This window comes from Cupressus sempervirens, chromosome 2 (assembly GCF_028749045.1).
Source record: "Cupressus sempervirens isolate cs-2001-9-10 chromosome 2, ASM2874904v1, whole genome shotgun sequence".
NCBI classification, from domain to species: domain Eukaryota; kingdom Viridiplantae; phylum Streptophyta; class Pinopsida; order Cupressales; family Cupressaceae; genus Cupressus; species Cupressus sempervirens.
In genome coordinates, this window is record NC_143119.1 from 44,162,613 (window position 1) to 44,188,665 (window position 26,053).

At 34.8% G+C, this 26,053-nt stretch overlaps 1 pseudogene; it reads left to right on the plus strand.

The window, feature by feature from the left end:
- The first annotated feature begins 2,897 nt into the window (after positions 1-2,897).
- LOC149570983 (uncharacterized) overlaps positions 2,898-26,053 on the plus strand; it is a 93,469-nt pseudogene continuing 70,313 nt past the window's right edge.

Genomic DNA, 26,053 nt, shown 5'->3' on the forward strand with positions numbered 1-26,053 from the left:
TACAATCAATGGAATCAGATGAGCTATTAAATAATTATTTAAAATATTAATTATTTTAATTAAAAAATTATAAGTACCTTAAAGGTTTTGAATGATCTTTCACCATATTATTTTAATATATGTTCACTGATAACAATATATACCTATGTACATACACATAGATATAAATATAAAGTGACACCATAATATTATTTTGTTTATAATATAATGATGCGACCTTGCCAATATATCTACATGTATGTAGATAGATATAAACCATAATTATTTTTGAATTATAACCTTCAAATCTTTTTCCATCCTTTTTATTCTTTTCTTGTTTACCGATTAAACACTTGGGACATTTATTTGGCATCCAAGAGCCAAGACATTTCTTTTATGTTAGGGCTTCTTAGAAGCCAAAGAGACTTATTATCTCATTATATATAATGAATTCAAGGGAGGTGGAAGACATTCATATATTTCAAGCACTCGACTCCCATTTTATTACCCGTCTTCTTCCATAAATCCAATCACATTTATCTTAGCACCGATATGTAGTGTTCCTTTACATGATTTATTAGTTATACTGATGTTTTGTAATTAAACGTGAGCAATCTTTATACTAGTATTTGTGTTCAGGATCTCTCCTACAAGGAGTGAGGCAGAATGAGTAAGTGTCTAGCAAGACATCAGCTTTCTTCCATATTATATCAGGTTATGTGGATAACTGGAACCCAAGTAATGTAATATGTTTTCCTTTATTAGTTGTTATTGCATTCTAATTATACAATAGTAAGCTATAATTTACAACATGATGCAAATCATTTTACTTAACATCATATGATTGACCTTCTCTAATTAGAGTTCTTTATGGCAAGTAAATGCCAAGTAACCATGTTATGAAATCTTGATTTGTTATGCCATCGGAGATTAAAATTTAAAAGATATTTTTTTGCAAGAACACATTATTCAAATCACAGATTTTGATAAGCTGGAACCATATAATATTCATAAATCAGTTGAGGATCAGTGGACAGAGTCGATTGCTTTGAGATTTGAACACATAGGACTCACTCGACTATATAGCCAAGGAAAAGGGTGAAGAGGTGAGAGAAAGGAATCTGCATAACATGAAACAAAATTAGACGTGATATAATAATGTTTGTTTTTAAAAAGAATCATTTAAAAGCTCATGCATGATTATGTTTATTGTATTCTTCTGTTGTCAAGTTGAGTGGTGTGATTAGATACTAGGATGCTTAGTGGCCGGTAAGGTGTTCCATGTCTATTTTGAGTAGGGAGGGCCTTTCTCGTTAGAGATTGTGTGGGGATAAGTTTTGGTCCAAGGTTGGGTGGTTAAGCCCCTGACAATGTTTCCCCTCTCCACAAGATGTCAGGACATGCATTTGATAATGATAAGTTGAGCATTCAAACATTTATTGGTAACTAGTATTTTTACTTTTATGATATTTATACAAATAGAAGGTATGATGGATTAAGTTATATTGTCGAATTCAATTATTTCTTCTGATGTAAGCAACCTTTCTCATCAATGTAATTGGTGACCAATAGTTTGGATGAATTTCCAATTGAATATAGAATATATCTATAGGATTGTTATTTCAGTCTTTCTTTTATATGAATAGTGAATATGAACATATCTTCTAATCTTATGTTATTGCCACAGTTAGCAACAGGAAGAAAAAGAATGATCCAATGGTAATTGATGCCCTAAATGAAAGAGTGGTATTTGAAGCCCTAAATGATACAGTAGTATTGACACCTCAAATGATACAATGGTATTTGATGCCCTAAATGATCTACTGGTAATTGATGCCTTAATTGATATAGTGGTATGTGATGCCCTAAATGATATAGTGGTATTTGATGGTAATTGTGATTTGATTTTGATATAGTGGTATTTGATGGTAATTGTCAATTTATCCTAAGTGATATTTGTGGACTAATTTGGGTGATTGCAAAAGTACCCCTACATTGATTTTTTGGTTCAAATTCCATTGTCTGTAGATTTTAATTTAAATAGTAAATTTATTGATGGTATTTTCAGATGTTGGTTATGAGTTTTCCATTTAAGTATTTATAACTGCTAATCTCATTCACATGAACATAACTGATATAACTATCTTCCTATGAAAATGAAGTAATAACAATATTTCTTCGATATGTTAGTTGTTAGTTAAGAACCGAGAAAAGTGGATGTTACAAAACCCCTAATTGTGCTAAGGTGATCTGTAACCCATAATGCATGACATAGAGTTGGTGAAATTAATGCCAAGGACATAGTGGTGTTGGGGAGTATTGAAGATGGAGTATTTTAGAAACATGTGATATGGATTCAACTCCATCCTTTTCCATGTGTTTTCATAGTCTTGGGTTTAGCCATAGTAAGGTGATCCATGGTTTCATTCAACATCTAAGGAAGCCTATAGTTCAGTGTTGGACCCTGTGCAAGTATACTACAAACAAGTTTTGAAAATTTATTCAATTGTTTTTACAGACAAAATCAGTTCCTATTTCTCTTTTACAAAAAAGTTTTCTTGCACTAGAGTCAAAGTTTTCATATCTAGACAAAATCGAGGTTGATCTGGTTATGTTATGTTACAATGGAACTTATTAATTATTAGTCTTCATGTGTTAATTCCTCTAAGTCATTTCATCTGCAAAACTTTACATTTACATACAACTATAAAGAGTTTATGATTTCATTGGTTTTAGAAAGACAATTGGAGCATTTCTTCCATTTTGTTCATATCATAACATATTTGTTAACTTTTTAAATTTAGCCGCTATGGACAATGTCTATGTTGATATTCCAATTGTAGAATCTCTGTGTATGTATTTGGAGGAAGTGAATGCCCGTAGACTGTTTCTCATACTCCTTTTTAATTCTTTTCTAGATGGACCATATGTTGACGCAAAAGCTTAAAGTGCAAGACCTTCGTCATGAGCTGGCTAAATGTGGTCTTGATACTTCCAGATATAAGCTTGATTTGGTAAGTATTTTCATCAACTGTAATTACAAGTAGGTGGAGCTGATGCAGTTATTAGGTCATCTATCTACTTGGTTGTAAGATATAGTCACCCAAGCTATAGGTCATTTTGTTTTTCACAATATATTATACAAATTAATCTAGACTTGGATCAAAAACTCTAGAAAGTGAAGACACATTTAGACAGAATTTATTTTGACATTAAAAATCACCTAATCAATTTGCAGGTAATCGAACTTAATGAAGCTATTCGAAATGACTTAAAGGATGACAACATGTCCAGTTCCAATATTAATATTGCTATTGTTACAAAAGCAAATGACACAGACCCATACAAACAATACGAAGATATATATAACAAAGTTGGTACAAGGGCTACAGCTAAAAGGGACTCAAGTATTTGCTCCCTAGATAAAGAGAACACAGATGGAGCTATTCCTAAAAAACATAAACTTGAAGATGTTGGGGGCAAGACAAATGAAGGTGCTGACAACAAGAGATTACAGGGGATAACTAGAAAAAAATTGACTTCCACATTGAAAGATGAAGATTGTAACATCAGGTTATTCTACAAGTAAAAATCAACTGAATTTAATCTTCTAATTATTAGATGAGATATATCTAAACTAATATTGAAGTAAATCTAAAGTTTTGAATCCATTTTAATTACTAAATATCAAATTTATTCTAATATTTGAGAATACTGAATTTTAACCCTAATCTAAATTATTGTAAGAAATACTCCATCTAATCAATTTATGTTACATCTAAATACATGGAAAGAATCTTTCAGTTATATACATATATAAAGAAACTTAAATAAACAAAGATACGTGCTGATTTTCTTGAGAGACTCTTCCAATTAATTGACCAAGCTCTGACTTTGGTGAGGGGAGAAGCATTAACATAGGCTTAACTTCCCAACCACGGACCTTTTTACTTATCCCCACAAGTTCTAATTAAATAGAATGGCCCTCCCTACCCTGAGGTCAGGCTTGCGACGTTCATTGATCCAGTCATCGGAGTACTCAGGTGGGTTGAGGTCCCAACAGCTATTCGATTGAATAGCTGAAGTATCAGGACAACAACGTGATCATTTTGTTGTGGCATGAATGCCCTTTTATCGCCCTGGCCAGGGATTCCAGAGCTGGGTTTTTATAACCCGATCTCCACCGCTCAGCTTGACAATTAATTATCAAAGTAGATTTACACGAGCTAATCAAATTATTTTGATTAAAATTAATTATTGATATCTTTCTTGTTTTTCTTGTGTCAGGTTCATCTACACCTCACACCATCAACAGATCTTTAGATATGTGATTCCTAGGTGCCTAAACTCGTTATATCTTATTCATAAGTTTATGATTTTGCATTCTCAGACTTTCCTTGTTTTCAAAGTTGATCATTATTACTGATTTTGGTTGATTGAGGCAGAACAGTTCATGACACAATTCTACAGATTCATGACACGGGATGATAATGGTATAGTTCTATATTCAAAGTATTGTTGATTGAAGTGGTAATATCAGACAAAAATGAGATCAGAAGGCTTAATACTATCATTGTTAAACAAATATTTACAAACTCTGTTGGTTTTTCTACAATTATGATGAGAACAAGTGTAATATTATGACTCCATCTTTACACATAACTCCTTCACTCTATTTCAGCCTGACTCAGAAGGAAAGAAGACATAAAAAGATAGAAAATCATGAGCAAAGGAAAATATTAACATTTTTAATACACCGTTACTTGTCTTCAGTTTACTGAGCACCCTGCTTGTGAAGTCTTCAATGTAAGCTGAATCTCGACTCTCAAAAAATGTGTAAGATTGGCTTCATGTCTGCTCAAATAAATGATTTCGTGGTTAATCAAAATGAGGTTGCAGGTGGTGAATGTTTGGCAGGAAGATTAAGGGATCTAAATGGCAGAGAGAGAGACTTTCACTTATCACCAACTCAGATTATTGATAGACAATAGCTGAGACCATGGTGAGAGCACGAACAGGCGAGAACATTTTTTACTGTCCTTTGAAAATGACAAAGGCAGTATATAAAAGATATTGGTCGACCTTTCATCTCCTGCCGTTACAAGATTGAAAAATGATTGAGATTCCCATTGATTGGAAATATGAAACGTTGGGATAAAGGGTGAAATTTTTTATTAATATAATTTAATGTTATATTATTATTTTGGTTAGATTATAGTTAGATATATTCAAAGTGACATTATTGTATTATAGATCCCAATATAATAGTGCCACTTTGCAATAATTCAATTGTGATTCTAATCAAAATAATGATATAATATTAAATGATATTACTTATTTAATAAATAAAGGTAAGAATTCTTTTTATTTAAATCAATAATTTTGTATTATTTTAGCTCATGTAACTTTCCACTTTGAACTTTAATTTTCAAGCTTAACAACCTTGCCATGGCGTCTTTTTGATCAAACCTGATATTCCTGATAACTAGGTCACATGATAATCTCATTCTGGCTGACCTCATTTTGTAATGCTTACCCTCCTTCTCGAGTCTTTATCCTGCAACCTTCAAAACAATCATTCTCGCCAAAAAACATCAATTTCATAATTCATAATTTGCTTAAATAATATCGTTAGGAATTTCATCATAAATAATAACTGATTGAACAACGGTTAAAAACTATATTCGTTTCATATGAGCATAACAACTATAAACTATATATATTTCATATGAACACAACGACTATAAACTATATTCATTTCACATGAACACAATGGCTATAAACTATATTCATTTCATATGAACACAATGGCTATAAACTATATTCATCTCACATGAACACAACGACTATAACTACCATGATGGAACAACAACTAACTTCACATGAACATGAAAATTTATTCTGGTTCAATGGCTATTTTTAACTAAAGAGAAATTAGGGCAAAAATTGGAATGTAACAAAGATGAACTAGATTCTTCCAAGCACAAAGAAAACAGAGATATCAATGAGATGACTGTTGACGAGCTTCGACAGGAGCTTTCTATGCATGGATTATCAACTTCTGGAACTAAAAAGGTTCTTGTTGGAAGACTTGGTAAAGCTATGGACAAAATGCCATTTATAACCACAATAGATGATTCAAGCACTTCACAAGATGTGAAAAGTAAGGGCAAATTTTCAAAAGCTGAATTAATGAATTTAGTTCAAAAACAAGTTTTAAATCTCTATAATGTTCTTATTTGCTATTTTTTACGTATGATTATTGTTTCAAGGATTTTTGTTTTGATGATGACATCAAATTTCTGTTGGTCAGGTAAGAGTTGCATGTTGGATATTTATATGATCTTTGAAGTGTTTTTGCTATCTGTAATGGAGTAGTAAAGAAATTAGACAGAGACTTGTCATTATTGCTACTGCAAAATTGAATTATTTTTAATTGAGTATAGACCTCAGAACTCTAAATCAAGAAGGGCAGCATTAAAGTTTCAACCATCACATACTTCCATATATAAATGAAGGATTGATGTGCCCCTATTTTAAGCATTGTTATCTATGGAAACATAGTAATGGTTGGATGTTTTTGTGGATGAGTGGCACAAAAATCTCAATTGTGGTCAGACAAACTTAGCGTATGGTTAGTAGTGTTCCTGAATATTCATTGTGTGTTCTTGTAAGTGCTGATTTGTCCAAAATTAGCTTAGAAAATATGAGACTGTAATGCAAGATATATAGAGTGCTAAGATGACATATCTATGTAAAGAAGAAGATAGGCTTGATTTTAATCTATTCATAAGCTCTTCAAATAAGTAGCAAATACAAAATGACCTTTGGTAGAGATATGCTGAGGACATGATTAATTATTGGAATATATATTGTAAAGCTGCCCATTTCATGGTCTCACTAGGTTTTTTGTTTGTTGCATTTGATTTGTTATTGTATTCTAGGGAGTTCCAATACCTAAGGGTAATGTATTGTGCATGGGTCAGTGATCTTTCCATCTCATTTTTCTTTTACTTGTAAAAGTAAATTGGCTATATCTCCTGTACACATGCAAAGATTATATATTGATTCTTTCTTAGTATTGATTATATTGCTGCGCGACATTTGTAATTTCAGAGACTCTCTTGATTGCCATCATAAGACTTTAAAAGATAGTGGTTGGTTGCATCAAGATCTCTCAAGGGATTTTAGATTTCATTCATAGTATAGTTGGGGTGAAGTAGGGCTGCCCTTTGTCTCCTACTTTGTTTGGATTCTACATTGATGGGCTAGAGCAGTTCCTTCAGGTGCACTCCCTCCCTTGGGATGATTGTTTCTTATACCAGGTTTTTATTTCTATCTTGCTCTTCCTAGATGATGTGGTCCTAATGGCCTCTTCGTAAGGCTCACAAAGAGTCCTTGATGGCCTCGCTTCTTTCTGCGATTTACAACAATTGATGATGAATTTGAGTAAGACCAATAATCTCATTGTGATATTGCTATCAAGATTTAACTGTTAGATTTTTGAGTCAAACTCATTGACCCATATTTCATGAGTAGTGATTCAACATGAATCGATCTCTCATGAGTTTGACTAAAAAATCACATAGTTAAATCAATAGCAATATCACAATTTGACTTGCTATGGAAATTATCTCCTACTTATCTAATAATCTCATATTTAATTTAAGTTTTTGACTATTAATTATTTTAAACATATCTTAAGTTTTTATTATTAAATAAAAAATATTATAATTATAAATTTAATATGGTAGTTTTCAAATATTTAACTATTGAAACAAAAAGGAGTCAAGAAATAATGTTTAAATTTAAATATATAATATAACATGTATATATATATATACTTTTAAGGCCACTAAATTTAAAATTTAAACATTCATTGGAGGATCCATTTCTGAGAGAGGGAGATAGCGAAACATGATTCTAAGACTTTGGATATTTGATAGCTAGAATGAGGCTTAGTTTCGTAGGTTCTACTTGTAGATTGATATATTTTGATCTTTGAGACTTTTGGATACATGTTTGAGATGTATTGATTTGGATATTTATATTGAGAGACCACAGTTTTGATGTTTGAGACAATTTTTATATAGTTGGAAAACTCACAAAAGGCAAGAACTCGCCAATGCTTGAAAACAATCGGGAAAAACTTGACCAATTTTTGTGAAAAGCTTGGTAAAAAACTTTGGATCTAAAAGAAATTGCATTAATTTGATTAGAAATACATTTTCTTTGCAAAATTTAATCATAAGATGCATCCAATGAATTAGTAACTATAAATTAATGAGAAATAAAAGAAATAAGTTGAGTTTAGATATATTAATGCAAAGTGGGTACAAATCACATTCTCATGAGGAATGCTGACAACAAGAGGCGTGGAAACAAAGTAGTAAATAGTTTCTATATAATTAAAAGTAAATACATCATTATAGTTATATCTTCCTCTTCCCAACTCTAGTAACAAATAATGGAGAGGGTCTAGTCCTAGAAGCTTACTATGGGCGTGACTATTCCTCCTCACTCGGTATCTCTAGTGATGTATGCAGTTTGTTCTCCATCTTGGATTTAGCTCCTCCTAGAATTGGTGATCACTCATCCTCCTCATTTTCCTCAATGTCATCCCATGTGAAACCAAATCCACGGCCCTCCTCCATAACCCACCTCTCCAAATTGGTGATGTCATTCTCTGTAAACAATGGTGGCTACTCTCATTGTAAGGGTTTATATCGTCCAAATCGATTAGACTTGCTACTGCTCCTTGGGCCTTTCTTATGCACAACCGAAGATTATATTGCACAAATACAAGGTCATTAAGACATTTTGGGTTACTTTTTTTTTTTCTTTTTTACACATAAGCTCCAATTGTGTGCACAATGGGATAAGCTACAAGGTTGGCATTAGCTTATGAGGGCAAATATTTTGAGATGGACGGGGGAGGGGTATTTCAACCCTGATGTTGCCACTAGCATTTGGAAAATAAAATATTGAGAAGTTAGAAAACAAAGAGAAAAACAAAACTATAATTTATCAATTACTTCAGATCTAAGTTGTCTGTTTGGATTTGAGCTTGGATGTGGATTTGAGATTCAAGTTCTAAATTTGTTCAATTTTTTTGCGATGGGTTCAATTTTGTTTAGGGTTCGTTCGTACAAAAAAAGTTTATATATATATATATATATATATATATATATATATATATATATGCATTTTTTGTGTATGTATATGTATATGTTTATGATATAGATGTATATACATGCAGTAGCAAATAAGTGCATATACCACTATGCTAATAGTAAAGCAACATAGCAAAACACACCACCATATATATTAATGTTCTACTCCAAATAACATATGTTTTACCTTTTTGGCCTTTTAAGTGGTCTTTTTTAGGGTTGGATGGTTGGATTGACTAAAATAGACCCCACAAATTTTTAAAAATGTAAAAAAATCCATTTTCGGCCAAATTCAGCCTGGTTCTTGTTGCAGATTTGTATATTCATGGTAAAAATGGAAAGAGTTGTGCCAAATTTATTTGATATAATTTGGACAGACTTTGAAAGTATTTGACAAACTTTTGCAAGGATTGGATTAAACTTTGAGGTTGATGTTGATGTTAGTTTTGTACCACTACTTAACCTATAGCAATTAAACACTGGATATGGAATATCGAGTCCTCAATTCCTCTCTTGAAAAGATAATACTTACGAAGACATAAGAAAAAACTCCAATGTTCCTCACACTTGTGGATACTAACAAAGTATATCAATGTGATTTGTTGGTAATCACGTAGGCGGCCTTACGCTATTTCTTTATGGATAGCTTGGACTTTTGATGAGATGGTGGTGATGATGATGGTTTGATATGAGTTCCAAATGATGTTGATGGAGACGATGATGGTAATGGGAGGTGTGTATACCAATGATGTTTTTCTTTACTTCCTTCTTCAAAGGTCCAATCACTAAACTTTTTGCTATTCTACTTCCACTCCTATGAATGGAAAGATTAGCAAATGGATGGGGATTGAATCTAATGAAAGTTAACCAGTGGCTCTACCTCCATAGATGCATTGATTCAAGCGAAAAGGACTAGTTCACCACACAAGGCTTCCTAACAAGTTGCTAGGATGCTAGTGGCCTACTTATAGATCCCTATCAAACATCCACTAATACTACCATGCAACTATTCATCTACTCTTAATCTTACTTGGCAATTTCTTGAAAGAAACTTTAACAACTTTGAAATGAAATCTAGTTCTAACTATTGAAAGTAGAAACCATGCAACAACACCAAAACTTCTTAATCATGATGCAAGTCACACCAATGATAAAGAAAAAAAAATTTGGCATTATCTTAGAAACAATTTTCTCCGACCCTTTACAAATGAGAGCAAATGGCCTTATGTAGAGGCCAAAATTTACAATTGATGGTAGAGATAAAGAGGCAAAATCAATAATCCAGATTGGATCCTAGAGACTCTAATTAGGGTTGCCACCCCATCAGCCAATGAGAAGATGCCACCTCATCAAGGGACCAATGAAAAAAGGGAAAATGGCAACCAATGAGAAGGCACCAAAATGGTTGCCAATCAGAATAAGACACTTGTCCTATCCAAGAAGAAAGAGAAATTGCCACTTGGGCATACATCAAATGGTCTTCTAATATAAATCTACCCTTTTCTTTCATCTTTTTAGCCAAGGCAATGAACTTGGCTAGCCTTTTGTTGACTTCCTTCATGGGAGGACAATGTGTATGTTTCATCTTGAGCTTAGTTGAATTCATTATGCTGCTTGTTGCTTGTAGTGTCTTCTCATGGTCCTCCTCATACTCTCTTGCATATTTGATAAAGGCATTGAGGGAGGCAAGGGTGCCCAAATGTTTCCTTTTGATGGCAACCTTCCTCAACTCATCCAACCTTGATCCCAACTCTATCTCATTGATTCTCTCCTCTTTGATATCTTCAAAATCAAGTGCTACCCCAACATCGCTCATCATGGTTGAAATGGAAGTGTCCACGCTTGGGCTATGTTGTGCAATCGCATTCTATATTTCCTCAAATATTCTCAATCTAGTAGTCAAGGCAACAAACCAAGACTCTATTGTACTCAAAAATCCTTCATTAACCAACTTGGCTCTTTCCAAATATTTCTCTGGTAGCTCAATGAATGCCTGTAACTTGGAATAGCTAAATACTTGACTGGAAGGAAATCCTTCCGCTCCTCTTCAAACAATCTAAATTTATCTCTTGTAGCCACTAATGACTTGAATGTTGAGATAAAAGAAGGCAATAAATTTTGCCTGTCTTGGATTGTATCATGGATCCAATCCTTGAGTTCATGCAGCCGAGCCGATATCTCTTCTATGTTGCTCCCATTGTCTTAAGAAAGGGCTGCCTGGTGCAACTGTTGGATAGGCTGGCAATCTCTCCAATATTTGTTCTCAGCTTCCAACTTTATGATCCTTTCATTTGCCTTTCTCATATTTTCTCTAATTGAAACTATGCCCTCCTGGATCTCCTCACATTCCATGTCATTTGTGTTTCTTCTCAAGTTATGCTCTACTATTCGATATTCCTGAGTTGCAATCTCATCCAATGCCTTGCTAATCATTAGTATATCAATTTGAAAATTTTGGTGACCATCATTGTTGCTCCTAATCACCTTTGCCATTGTTTTTGTCATTTTTTTTTAGTTCTCGCTATCACCCTTTTCCATTAATCCTTGGATGTCCTCAATGGTTCAGGCATTTACTACCTCGCCTATTGGCATAAGTATTTGCCTTAACCATAGTGGTGCAGTGCATCTCCCTAAATTTGGATTTGGTTCAACTAGAAAAGCATCACCAATGGCCTCGGGTGCCTAACTTATTTCCTCAATATCAATCGGTCCATCTTCTTCTCCACTAGTAACTGCCATGTTGTCCCCACGTTCGTTCTCTAAGAGAGGAGAGTACTTGGTGCTATCACTATAACCACTTGATTCTGAATCAGAGCTCACCTCTACCATGGCCCCTTTTTCACTTGTGTTATCTTCTTGGCCTCTAGCCTCAATTATGCTTTCCCTTGACGGTGTTGCATTTTGTCTCTTTGTTGGAGGTTCCTGTTGTTCCTTACTTTTCTTAACCTCCAAGGCTCTCTTCTTGCTTCTAACTATTTTTTGTTGTCGGCTACTTCACCCTTCTGTTCGACTCACTCCACTGGACCTCCCTTTGGCTTTATCTTCTCATAAGTAAGGTGTATTCTCTGACTTTGTAATTTTCTTAACTTTCCATTGTACCATGACTCAGTGTGTAGATCAACTATCCTTGTAACTACCTCCAAGGAAGGATCTTGATGATTGTTCCAATCCACTAGATTTAACTTCATTCCCTCCACTATATCATATTCTTCTCTTAGCACATTTCCATCATCCTCTAGTTGATCGGGAATATCAAGGCCTCTCCATCTAATATATTTCATCATGTTCACTGACAATCTTGAGAAAGCTATCTTTCTGATGCAGGAGCATCCAGAGGTATAAGGGCAATCCTGTGTCACCCAAAAAAATGTACTTAGACTTAGTTTCTGTTTTATGTCTTTACATTTTTGGATACCCATTTGGCTCAAATAAAGGTTCCAACTCTCATAGTTTAACTATCAGTGCATGTGAAAATCCCGAAAAAATAGGAGCATGCAATTTGACCATCATTTTGGTGACCTAGAAGGTGTGACTTGGCCAGATGAATGTAATTGAGATTTAGAGCATTCCAAAAAAAGAATCAGGTCAAAAGGCCCCATGGTTTGAAAGTTATTGCAGTTTTTCGGGTTTTGGAGACCTCCTAAGAATGCTTCAAAGTCAGGTTTGGGGCATTAAATGACCTTGAAAAGGGTCAAAAAATGGGGGATGAGTGAAGCTTGTCCATAAGACTATAGAGCGCTTCGAGAGCTTTCTGAAAATGTAAACGGTTCGTCAATCGGAGCTACGGTTCAAAAGTTATGCCTCCCGGAAGTTCGGCTACCGTTTCTGGATTCTTCTAGATTTGCACCGACTTCTAACGCAGCTTCTGGAACCTTCTATTTTGTCGGTGGATGCCTACTAGCACTTTCTAGAATGTACTCCTAGTCCTTAACCCTCCGGGGTCTATTTAAGGAGATTTTTGGCATTGTAAAAGGCAGTTCAGATTGGAGCTTGAGAGGAGGTGCTAAAAGGAGAAATATTCTCCAGATTTTTGCTATTGTAAGCCCGTAGGGCATGTTTTGAAGTTTATTTTCTCTGCACTGTTTGTACTAGCTTATTTTATCAGTTAATATAATTCCCCCTTTCTATTGTGTCTATTCTCTTGCTGGGTCCTGTCCCCATCACTTTCTCACATGAAAGTCATCCTGGGCATTAGCTCGAAAATCTTTTATATTAGGAACATGTTTAAATGCATTTCTGTGAGATACCTTGATAAGACCGTTAGGATCAAATTCTTGCCTTGCTTTGTACTATCCTAGATGATACCATTCCAATTCTTTCTCCGCAACTACAAAGGCGACAAGATTGGGGCAACTATCATTGCTAATTTTGAATGAGAAGGTAATCCCTGTCTCACCCTTAAGTTTCATTATTCTGTCATAATGCTCAAGTTGTCTAGCCAATTCCATCAAAACTACTTTGTCGGGTGGGTACCTTGGAAGTCTCATGGAACAAATTGTGCTTCCTACTACTCTAATGTATGTGAGTTGTGAAAAATGGATGAACCAACTCCCATATTTCTTAATCTTTGCTTTTGCTTCTAATGAGAGCCTCTTAGCAGGTATCCTTTGTAATATCCTTACTATCTTCATGGAAAAGGCATCACAAAACATTTTATAGTCTTTGTTGTTTTGCAAATGAAGCTGTGGATAGCATTCATGCAGCACACATTGCCTCGGCCCATCACCAATTACTCCTAAGGCCTTAATCCCAAGATTTTCATATAATCTCACAATCAGATATAACAGATAGGACCGCCATATAGAATTGCTTTTGATTTTGCATGGTCCTAAGTTGCAATTCTAGATTCTTTCTTATGATCCTAGCCCAATCAAATCTTCTTTTTCTTTTTTTAATTTCATCAATAAAGAAGTACATCCAATTTTTGAATTGCATACCTTGAGCTAGGCCCATGATCCGGTTGAGAAGCACAATGAGATCACCATATTCTTATATGAAATCTGACACGGTGAGCCTTGATGATCTGGTAACTCCTTTCTTGCCCTCATGTAGCCAATCTTGCTTTAGATGAATGAAATAAGCCTCTTGGTTATCCTAAAATGACTTGGTTGCCTGATCCATCATTACTACTGTCATACTTTTGTACTGAGGGATGTTAAATGCTTCTTCGATCACTTGTCTGCCGATGTTGGCCAACACTCTCTTCCCTTCATCAAAAATGATGGATTTACTAACTAAATCAAACTTGGATGCACATTCCATGACCAACTTTGGACAAGGCAAGGTAGGAGGGAAGGATGCCACGTGTACAATTCCACTTTTGTAAATATTCTTTGCCATGGGGGATTATCCTTCCTTTAATTTGTCCTTTAGCTGTATCATGTTTATTGTGCCGATATTGGTATCACTTATTCACCTCACTTTCGAGAAGAAGGTGGTCTTAAGTATCATGTCTTCCTTGTCTCTTTTGGTATTCATTCCCTAAGGGTTTTTGCTCGCACTAACATCTACCATCCTAAACACTTATTTCTACCCCTTCATTCTATGTGATATGGACTACCTTTATCGATCTCCTACCTTCTATCTATCAATGGATTCTAACTTATTTTTTCCTCTTCATTACCTTAGGATGGACTACACTTATATCTCCCAACTTCATTCCTAGGGTGGTCTAGCTTATTTTTGCTTTGCCCAATGTCCTATCATGGAATCTACACTTATCTCTCCAAACTACAACCTATAGATGGGATGATGAAGTGGTGGATGATGAATGCAAGAAGAATATAAGGGAAATGAAACCAAGCAAGAACAAGGAGTAAAATCCAGTTTAGACCAATCTTTAGGTCTAAAATGAATTGAATTTTACCTTTACCAATACCTGGGCCTTCTTTGAAGTTTGGATCAAACTTTAGGAAATCAAACCTCCTTGCAAAAAAATAGAATTTTGATCTTATTGAAACTACGCACACTTTGCCAAAAATTAGACTTTTGATCATGTGTTTCCTCCTCCAAGTAAAATCACTCAGATCTGGTGCAAAAAAAATCCCAGCCCTTTGCAAGAAAATTAGTCCTTGAAAAATTGCCACACACATGAAGAAGTTTTAGATCTACCACAAGCTACCTAGGGCAGAAATTGCAGCCCTTTATGCAAGTAGGAAATTGATGCCAAACAATGACAAATTTGCTCCAAGGAAAAAAAAATTTGCCAAGTCTGAAATTGTCCTCCAAGACAAAAATTGCATAGTGAGAGAGCTGCTCTTCCAAGGGAAAATCGCCAAACACATGAAAGCTGAGATGGAATGAGAAATGAAAGAGGGGGAGCCCTCTTATACCACACTTCCTTTACTCCCTCAACCTGGCCGACTAGCCCTGGAGGACACAAAAAATTAAATTAGATCATTATTGGTGGTCCAAATTGAAATGCCAAGCCAAAATTAATTTTGCCTATAGTGAAATTTGCACATTTAATTGCCGGTTAGAACCAAAAATTGCAAAATAAAATTAAGAAAGCCTTGGAGATGTTAAAACTTTTCATTTAATAATGTTTTAGGTAATTAAAATATCATTTAAAATTGGATTTGGCAAGCTAACATCGATTTTTCAATTTTAATTTACCAATCATTTTTAATGTTTTTAAAATCTTCAAGGCAATTTTTTCTAATTTAATGCAAAATTTTGCAATTTAATCCTTTTTTTTTTTTTTTTTTTGATCGGTAAACAGCCAAGGCCATGATAAATTTTATTAATAGCAAAAAGTAACAACAACTTTCTCCATTCAAATGGGCACTGGTAGGAAAGAACACAGAAGAAAACCTCCAGTCTAGCCTAGGATCGAAGTCCTATATTATTACATCTCATGAAAGGGGCATACCCCAGTGACCTACATACTATTTTATTATAATTACATTAAGATCAATGTATGGATACACCTTTGACAATTTATTTCATCCATTCTCCATAAAGTTGCTGCTACATAAAAGAGGACCGAATTTGTTACGTCCAATTTCCATAGAGTTACTTCTATCTTCAAGTGGATCAACCTTGACCGCACCCTGCAACATTACATCTCTACCAAAATAATCTATCCAACTAGCTAAACACCACAGGAAGTTAGAATACAAAAGAAAGTTCTAAATATATTCCTAACAAATAATTGCTGAATCGGATCTCAAATTGACACAGCCAGTAATTACAGTGGGACCAGAATTCTATTAGATTTTGGAATGTTATTTGAGAAAAAACAAACTATTCTAGCCATATTCCACCTATCAAAGACAAAATACAGACCAAAATTTTGGCTAAATAAAACCTATGTTAGAAAATAAGTAACATAGAATTTCAATGTCATACCCATAGATGATTCCAATATAACCATAATCTCCTATACCACCTAAATTAAGCACATAATTATTCTTCCAACATAACCCTCCTCTATGTCTTTAAACCATTACCATAGATAAGAACTTACATAATCAAACCCAGACAGGACAGAGATATGTTAAAACAAATGAACTAGATGGAAATGATCCAGCTAACCCTTCAAACCGCTCCTTACTACACCTTCCATTTAAAATTACAGAGATTCTAACCAAAGAAACCAACTCACAAAACTACCTGTCATCCAAGATAGTAAAAATGATGTCAGAATCCCACTCAGAATTCAGGGACCTACAACTTGGTAATGACTCTAGAAGCTACAATAAAAGGCCAGCCTGAAATCATAAAGTAATGAACTAGTCATCAAGAAAATGTCCATCTTTGTAATGCTTTGAAAGGATTCCTCGTAAACATTCTGAAAAGAGTATTGTCAAAGCTTACAAATCCTTTACCAGACAAATGAGATCCATTCTTTAATAGATCTTGGGTCAAATATCTGATTTAATAATTTTGAATAAATTTTAAGTTAAACATGAACATTAAATAGACTTATGATGGTCGACGCAAATGAGCAAAAATATAAACATAACCATAGCCGAGACAGTGACAATTATCCATTTGCCAAAGAAATATCAAATAATGACAGACATCTATATTGCCTTTGTGAGGATACATACCAATCTATAGTCTGGATCCTAGAATAGAACTACAGAATCAAAATACAAGACTTGAAGCAAACATACCCCATTCAATGCTATAAGGATTCAACTTTGTATTCAAATCCGAATACCATACTTCAATGTATCTTCCTCTAGCTACAAACCTTCTAACTCTTGAATAAGCATAAATCCTACTTCATCATACCAGACATTAAAAATTCTAGGCTTCAAAATTAATACCGCATGTCCCAAAACAATCTTTGACCAAACAAAAGGAAGTTTCAGGAAATTATCCATAAAAGCATTTGCATATACGACAAAACCCACCATTCCATATATATATAAACACCAAGTTCTGTTACCTTTAACTACATTTAAGCATTCTCTTAATACGTCTGATGCTACTAGCAAGAAAACCCCTAGTGGGTCGAAACAGTCAATACTTAATTTATCCTTAATGTATCTATATGAGATTAGAGTTTTAGAGTACTTGATACCTTTCCTATCTAATATAGCAAAATTGGGCTTAGAATACAAACCCAAGAGCTTACATACTGTATTCTTATGAAAAAAAATTCAAACCCTAATTCAACATTTAGTTCTCTTCATCCCTATTCCTTTCCTATTTCCTCCATGAAACCATGATCACCTCTGTAACATCATCAAATTCATCCAAGCCATATAGGAAGGCAGTTCGAATGAGACCTTATTTTTGCTCATCTTTTTAGCGTTAACGGTACAGAATTCTAGCTCACTGAGGTCATCAAATTTCACTCCCGGCTGTACATAAACATTGAATAGTTTAACGTAATCTAAGACTCACTTGTTATTTTCCTCTACACCTATCCTTCTCCATCGTAGAAGAAAATTAACACTAGCCTCCATTCATGGCCATTCCCTATAGAAGGCCAAGCTTTCACTGACTATGAGTGATTGTCGACGAGGGCCGTCTCCAACTCTAGAGAGCCCAGAGGTAACCCCATATACCTTTCAAGTAATGGGATTCTAAATTTATCATGAATGCTATGTACCACCTTCTCAACTCCTTTCCTCCATACCGGGTTAAAGAGATCAAAACAGAGTCTCAGTATATCTTCTTTTCAAATTTTTTTCCTTATGATTACCCCTATGAAGGAGCCAATTATGGAGTTGTTGGTTCTCCAGGTCATGTTGTAGTCAAAAACACCTTCTCCTATAGCTTTGATCACTACGAAGCGAGTCATATCATCTACCGCCCTTAGGAGATGATTCCATTTCTCGGGTTTGACCTTCCCCAAAAAGTCCATTATCCTATTTTCAGTTGAGTGAAAAACATGGATATTTGTCTCCATCCAAGTTGAGAATAGGGTGTTCAGGGATATCAATTTAAGAGCTTCTGTTGAAATGACTTCACCAACAACTACCCTAGTATAAATCCTACTTTGTCTCTGCATCTAATGTCCTCATTATTTGTCCTCTAACAAAGTAGTCGATAAATACTATCGTCATAATGGATTAACACATATCACTTCTTAATAAACCTCACATGTAGAATCCCTTACCTCATCGTACTCAATTAGCATGAGATCCTTTATGTTATGGAAATCGTTACTAGTAGTGGGATCCTTCAAGTGCCTTCTAATGATGCACTTTGTACAAAAGCTGCAGTAAGAAAAGATCCATTAGGATAAGACTGCAAATAAATACGCATGAGATACCTAATTAATTCAATACCTTATGCACACGAGATACCAAATTAATTAAACTCCTTATATCTCTATTTTATTATAACCATTTCTAATTGTAATTAAACCTGGATGGTCTCCAGCTACTAGGATGGCTAAGTATTGTGGGAGAAGTTCTAATCTATATATTACAAATTGTATGTTAAAATTGAGACCCCATCTGCACACTTATTAGCTAACCTGTTAGCTTTAAAATTCCCTTCTCTAAAAATGTGAGTAATATGAATTTCCTTGAATTTATCTAATAACATGAGGACTTCTTGGAGCTTTGAATTTAGCACACAATTTGGAGTCTTTTTCTTTCTAACTGCATTAAGAACAATTTGAGAATCGTCTTCAATTATGATCTTGGACAAGCCTATTTTCTGACAAAGTTGTAATCCTTTCTCTAGAGCTTCTAATTCAGCTATATTCTTAGAAGACGGAGGCAATGGCGAAGCCAACTTTGCTAACCATTTTCTATGCTCATCGTTGATAATGCAACCAATTTCGGCTATCCCTGGATTGCCCTGGGCTGCACCATCAAAATTCAATTTATGCCACCCTAGAGGGGGGGGGGGGGAACCCACTTGCAGTTTGCTCTTGCCTCCTTATTGTGAGAAGAGTGAACCAGTGGAGGGTTGTTAATGGTGGGCCAATTTTTCTTCATGAACCCATCCCACATTCAGAATGAGCCTTCTTCTTTACATGATTTCCTAAGATGAGCATTAAGTACTTCCACTATAGAAGCTTCTAATTTTAATATAAACCTTTTGGTGTTCAATGCTTTTTCTTGAAATATGTGGCAATTTCTCTCCTTCCATAATTCCCAAACCACAATCAAGGGGCAAATATTCTAGAGCTTGTTATAAACCCCACCTATCAAATTCATGGGCCATGAGCTGAGCAACCCTTTGACGGAGTTTTGCAAAGGGGTAGCCCAACTGAGATGAGCCCTAAGCCATTCCTAGCAATTGAGCACATAAGGACAATTGAGGAATAGGTGGTCTACATTTTCATTGCTTTGCTTACATAAAATACAACAATGAGGGCATATATACCGAATCTTAATAACCTATCCGCAGTCAAGACCCTCTTTTGTAGGACAAGCCATAAAAAGAAGCCAGCCTTAGGAAGACATGTTGCATCCCAACATAGATTAAGCAAAATTTCAATCTTAGACCATTTTTTAGATTGAATGATCACCTTATATCCTTGTTTCACACTATATGAGTCATCCTTAGATCCAGCCCAAATAAGATTGTCCGACTTTGTGGCTTGTTTGATATTTCTGCTGGAAATGATCTTCTCATAAGCCTTTATTAGGTTTGGGTCAAATTCTAAATTTTCCAATGAGTGCCACTTCCATTTCAGGACCCTGTTCGAAACTTCTTTAATTTTATAGTCCTTAACTTTACCGCTCCATAGAGAGGTCAACCTTTGCTTAAGAATATCATTAGTGGGGGAGGATTCAATCGAAGTAAGTCTATCCCATGAATCTTCCCAAAACAATGCCTTATCACCTGATCCTACATCCCAAGTTAGAAATTTACTTATAAGACTCTGACATTTAGTCATAAAGTTCCAACATTCCAATCCTTTAGGGAGTCTGTCCATTCTAAACAAGGATTCCGGTTCTGACGGGTTGAGATATTTGTTAAATAAGATTTTAGCCCAGTTTTGATTAGATTCCTTATATAATCTCCAAATTAATTTTTCTCCCAAGGCATCATTTTTCCATTGGGGCTTTTTAATACCCAAGCCCCCATACTCTTTCGACTTGCATATATTATCCCATTTTATAAGGGCCCGTTTCTTATCTTCATCTTTATCTTTCCATAAAAAGTTCCTAAGTTTGGACTTGAATGACAAAGACATCCAATTAGAAAGAGGTAAACAAGCCATAGGGAAGATTGGGATGGCTGAGAGGATTGACCTGATCTTTGTAATTTTACTAGACTTCGATAGCCATTTGTTTTTCCAACTTCCAATTCGTTTATCTACCTTTTCAATTGTGTCCTTCCAAACTTTGCAGTTTTTCGAGCCTTTCTCTAGAGAGATTCCTAGATATTTGCAAGGAAATAGACCCTTTTTAAATCCCATGATCCTACAAATCAAATTCTCCTTCTCTAGACTGGTATTCAAAAAGAAAATCTCAGATTTCTCTTTGTTCAATTTTTGTCCTGAGGCATCCATATAGGTTTGCAAAATATTTTTATAGCCCAAAGCCTCTTGAACTGAGCTTTTACCTAGTAGGATGGTGTCATCTGCGTACTGTTGATGAGTAATGTTAGGAACATTTCTAGTTACAATGATACCTAAAATCCTTCATTTTAAATATGCATTCGAAATAGCCCTTCCAAAAACTTCAGCCATAATGATCAATAGTGAAGGAGAGAGAGGGTCTCCTTATCTAATACCCCTAGATATCTTGAAAAAGCCTTACGGGGTCCCATTGATGAGAATAGATATTTTAGGCATAGAGATAAACTTAAAGATTAGGTTAATCCATTGATGAGAGAAGCCGAATGCTTCTAACACTTTACAGAGGAAGTGCTAGTCAACCATATCATAAGCCTTCTGTATATCTAGTTTCATTAGCATACATGGATCCTTGTCTCTGGTTGCTGAATGAATAGTTTCCTAAATAATAAGAATGCCATCCAAAATAGATCTCCCTAGGACAAAACTTGTTTGTTCTTCCGAGATTAGTTTTGGCAAGTATTCCTTGAGTCTGGTAGCTATAATTTTCGAGAAGATTTTGTAAATTGTATTACATAGAGCTATAGGGCGAAAGTCACCGGGATGTTCCGGCCCATCCTTTTTAGGAATCAATGTAATAAAAGAAAAGTTAATTTCTACCAATAGAGATCCACCATTTCGTGATGCTTCAATCGCTTTCCATAGGCCTGTTCCAAAAATATCCCAACATTTTTGAAAAAAAAAGCCCTGAAAACCATCAGGCCTTGGCAATTTGTTAGGGTTCATATTAAAGACTGCAAGTTGAACTTCTTCAAGGGTGATTGGGTAGTTGAGATTTTTATTATCTTCAGGGGTTATGAGTTTTGAAATGAATTTGAGTGTATTGGACTGGGCTTTCCTATTCAATCCTTCATAATTGTTGAGTAAATTCTTAAAATGGGAGACTAACATATCTGCTATCTTTTGTGAATTTTCTGTACACAAACTTGACATGTTAGTGATACTGGTGATTCTAGATCAGGCTCTATTGTAAATGGTTGAGTTATGAATTTTTTTTGTGTTCTGATCTCCCTCGTCCAACCATTTCTCCCTAGATTTTTGTCTCCAAAAGGTTTCCTCTTTTGAAAGTATGTCTTCTTGTTTTGTCAAAGGTTCTTTTTCTAAATGGTATTTGTCATAATCCATACCAGATCTAATGATTTCTTGGTTTAAATTTTTTAATTTTCCTTCCACCTTCAATTTTTCTTTGAAGATATTATTAAAATGTTCTCTATTCCATCTTAAAATGTTTTCTTTTAACATTTTGAGCTTAGAGACAAAAATGAACATTTTGGAACCCTCAAAGTTTTCTTGTGCCCACCGTATCCTAATTTGTTAAAAAAAAATTGGATCTTAAAACCACTTTTTTCACAGTTGAATGGGTTTCTGGGTGGTTTAGATGGTTTCGATATTTCCATACATACTAGAAAATGGTTTGAGCCTGCAAATGGCAGGATGGATGGTACGAGATTTTTATTATAATCCATAATTTTCTCTACTATAAAAAACCTATCTAGCTTTTCTGCAATGAAAGCATGGTCCTTCCTTCTATTATTCCAAGTAAATGTACCATTACTTAATGGAATTTCTCCGAAACTTTTTTTATCTATCCAAGATTTAAATTTCAATGAAGTAGATGTGAGATGCTATATTCCTCCTATTTTTTCATTTAGGCTGATAATGGTGCTGAAATCACCACCCATTATGACATGGCTATTTTGGTGATTATGCAACATCATACCTAATTCGTTCCACACCTTTTTTTTCTTTATTGGACAGGTAGGTACATATACATTAATTAAGATAAATTTTATATCAGATTTTAAACTCTGTATGCTGACACACATCCAGTTAAAGCCACTAACTAAATAATTCTATTCTATTTTTTTGGGGTTCCATATGATACCTAGACCACCCGATGCACCCATTGCCTCTACAAATATTGAATCCCAGACACGTAGGTTCCTTTTAAATTTGGAACCTTCTAACTTGTTTAATTTAGTTTCTTGTATTAAAATTATTTCTGAGTTAAAATTGTTTAGGTATTGTTTGATTAGTCTTTTTTTGCTAGGGGCATTTAGACCCCTAGCGTTCCATGTTGTGATCCTCATGATGCCCTGGGAAGGCACTTCCCCTTCCCCATATTTGGAAGCTCATCAATTTTCTTCTAATCCCTGCTTAGTCCTTCAGTCTCTCATAATTCCTTCAGATTTTTCCTTCCTCTTTTTCCTTTCATCTTGCCAAAATTAGGAGAGCTCAGTCCTGCCTGATTCATATATAAAAACAGCTCTTGCAGATTATCATCCAAATCATGCACTGATGTGGTTACAGTGTCTCCTAGTGTTTCGAAATCCTCTTTCTCTATTTCTTTTCATATCTCAGTTCCAATATTTTCTTCATCCAATGCCTCTAGCTTATGTTCTACCACATTTCCTTCTGATGTCCTATACTTCCCTTTAATGATTTCTGATTTATTTTCGCTTAGCTTATTCGGTTCCATAAAATTGTCCTCCATCTAAATTTGTAGTAAATCTCTTCGAAGATCATTAGCTGTATAATCTTTCCCCCCCATTTTGATGATTTTTTGGATTAGTTCCTCTTTCTAGTGTGCAGTACTATTGTTTATATTATCATAATTGAAGACCTGAACCAGTTCTTTAGATAGCTGCTCGAGCTGCTTATAAACATTCTCTGGCACTTCTGCTTCTAGAGGGGATTTTGAGTCCTTGTTTAAGAAGTTCTGAACCTCTTCCAAAAGTAAGCTATCTGAGTTTATGTCCTTCCCTTGCATCTCTGTCTTGTTTTCCTCTGGAGTAAAGGGTGAAGTGGACAGATGACTGGGTGTTTGTCAAAATTTGGAGGCTCCTTCGGATCTCTTATTGCTAGGAGTTGATGGATCTGACTCGATATTATTATTTGTTGTTTACTGCAGAGCAACTTGATTATCATTTCGCATAGTGCCTTCTTTCAATCTGTCTGTCAGAGATGAAAAGAGAAGATCAGTTTCTATTTCACCTATATCAGAATTCTCAATTATTTCTGAGACTTTGGCTTGAGTATCACTAAGTTCCTTATCTTTAAACTTAATCTCTCCTTTTTGACTTGAAGTTTCCTTGATTTGGTTTTCTTCCCCTATTTGTTCTGGGATCAGAGAGTAGTTATCTTTTTCCTCCCCTTCAGATCCTAGCATCTTCTTCTGCGATTGCGTATCCTCTAACTGATTCCTTATTTTGTAACCATCTTTAAGATTTGGTTCAGTTGTATTTAAAGTTTCTTCTTGCGTTGTACCCCTTTTTATGATATCTATGATAGGAGTCACATTTCTATTTGAACCAATGTCTGCCATATTTCCACAATTATGCTGTATTTGTAAGTTGTCATCTTTGCCATTCTTAGTTTTACCTACATCCCTTTTTTTCTTATCCATTTCCTTTCCCTTTTTTCTTTTCTGTCTTTTTATTAGTATCTCATTAGCCTCCTTCTCTGACTATTCCATAGGCTTAAGTACTATGATAGATTTAAGCCTTCTTCTTTCTGGGGAACTTTCTTTTATATCTTTGAGTTCCCTCCCTTCCTTCTGATCTATTTGTGCATCTTACTACTTTGTAAGCGAGTTTTGTTCTTGAAGTCTTTTGTTTTTCATGATTCTTAGCCAGGGGAACTTTCTTCTAACATTCGAGGTCAGGGGAAGTATCTTGGGCATGATCTTATGAGCTTCAGAGAATTTTAAAATGTCAACTAATCTCCCTTTATACATCTGAAAAAGGATATCATACTTAGCCTTACTAGTTATGAATTCCTTTTTAAATTCAAATGGGTGATTAAACTTAACATTAATTAGTATCTTGAAATTGTTACAACAATAAAAGGATGTATCAATACCCTCCACCTCTCCAACTATAGATCTTATGGCTTTAATAATATCCTCTTGACACAGTTCTGGAGGAAGAGAGAGCAGAATAAACCATGAAGGCATCTTACAATCTATCTTTGCTTCACTAAAATTCTGAGACCATTCTATGAATTTAACACAATAACCATTGAAAAAGCATTTAGAAACTAAAATAAAATCCTTTTTTATAGATTCATCTAAACATTGAACATATAGCACCTTATCCAAAAAATGTGATATACTTGCTTGCTCCTCCCAGATTTCCTCCAGCCAGTCAGATAAAAGAGGGAGATCATGCTGTGGACCATTCCAAATTGTGAATACTCCTCCCTTGAGACATTTTTCCCACGTATTATCAATTTCTTTTATCGATATCCTTGTTAGATCTTCCAAGTTTTTACACAATCCAATGGTCACTTTAGGGTTTGATGCCACTTTTTGGTTATGAATATGCCGGTGTGGAGGGATGTAGGATAGAGGCGAATCAGTTTTGGTGGACATTCTTTCAATCTGGGCTATTTCTGGATATTGATGACTAAATGGTTTAGTGGAAGGCTCCATGAGTTCGTATTTTGTTAAATTAAAGATCCGAAATTGGTTATCCAGATGCTCAAGCATGAAAAACAAGTGCCGGTTATTGGAGTAAAGTACCTCTAGGTTTTCAAAGGAGACTATCAGACATGAATCTGTGCATTGATTAATCTGCTTCCCTCTATTATCTGTTTGGCTGGGAGGCTCTTCTTCGTATTTATTTAGGACCTCAAAACTGTTTCCTATTTTGATTTTGAATTTTTTGGCATGGTTGTTTTGAGGTGTTTTTTGATGCCAATTTTGGCCTTCAGTTGGGTGCGACCCTTGCCATTGCTTCCCCTGAAGAAATATACTTGTTTTCAATATGCTTGCCATTGATTTCTAGTTACAATGATACCTAAAATCCTTCATTTTAAATATGCATTTGAAATAGCCCTTCCAAAAACTTCAGCCATAATGATCAATAGTGAAGGAGAGAGAGGGTCTCCTTATCTAATA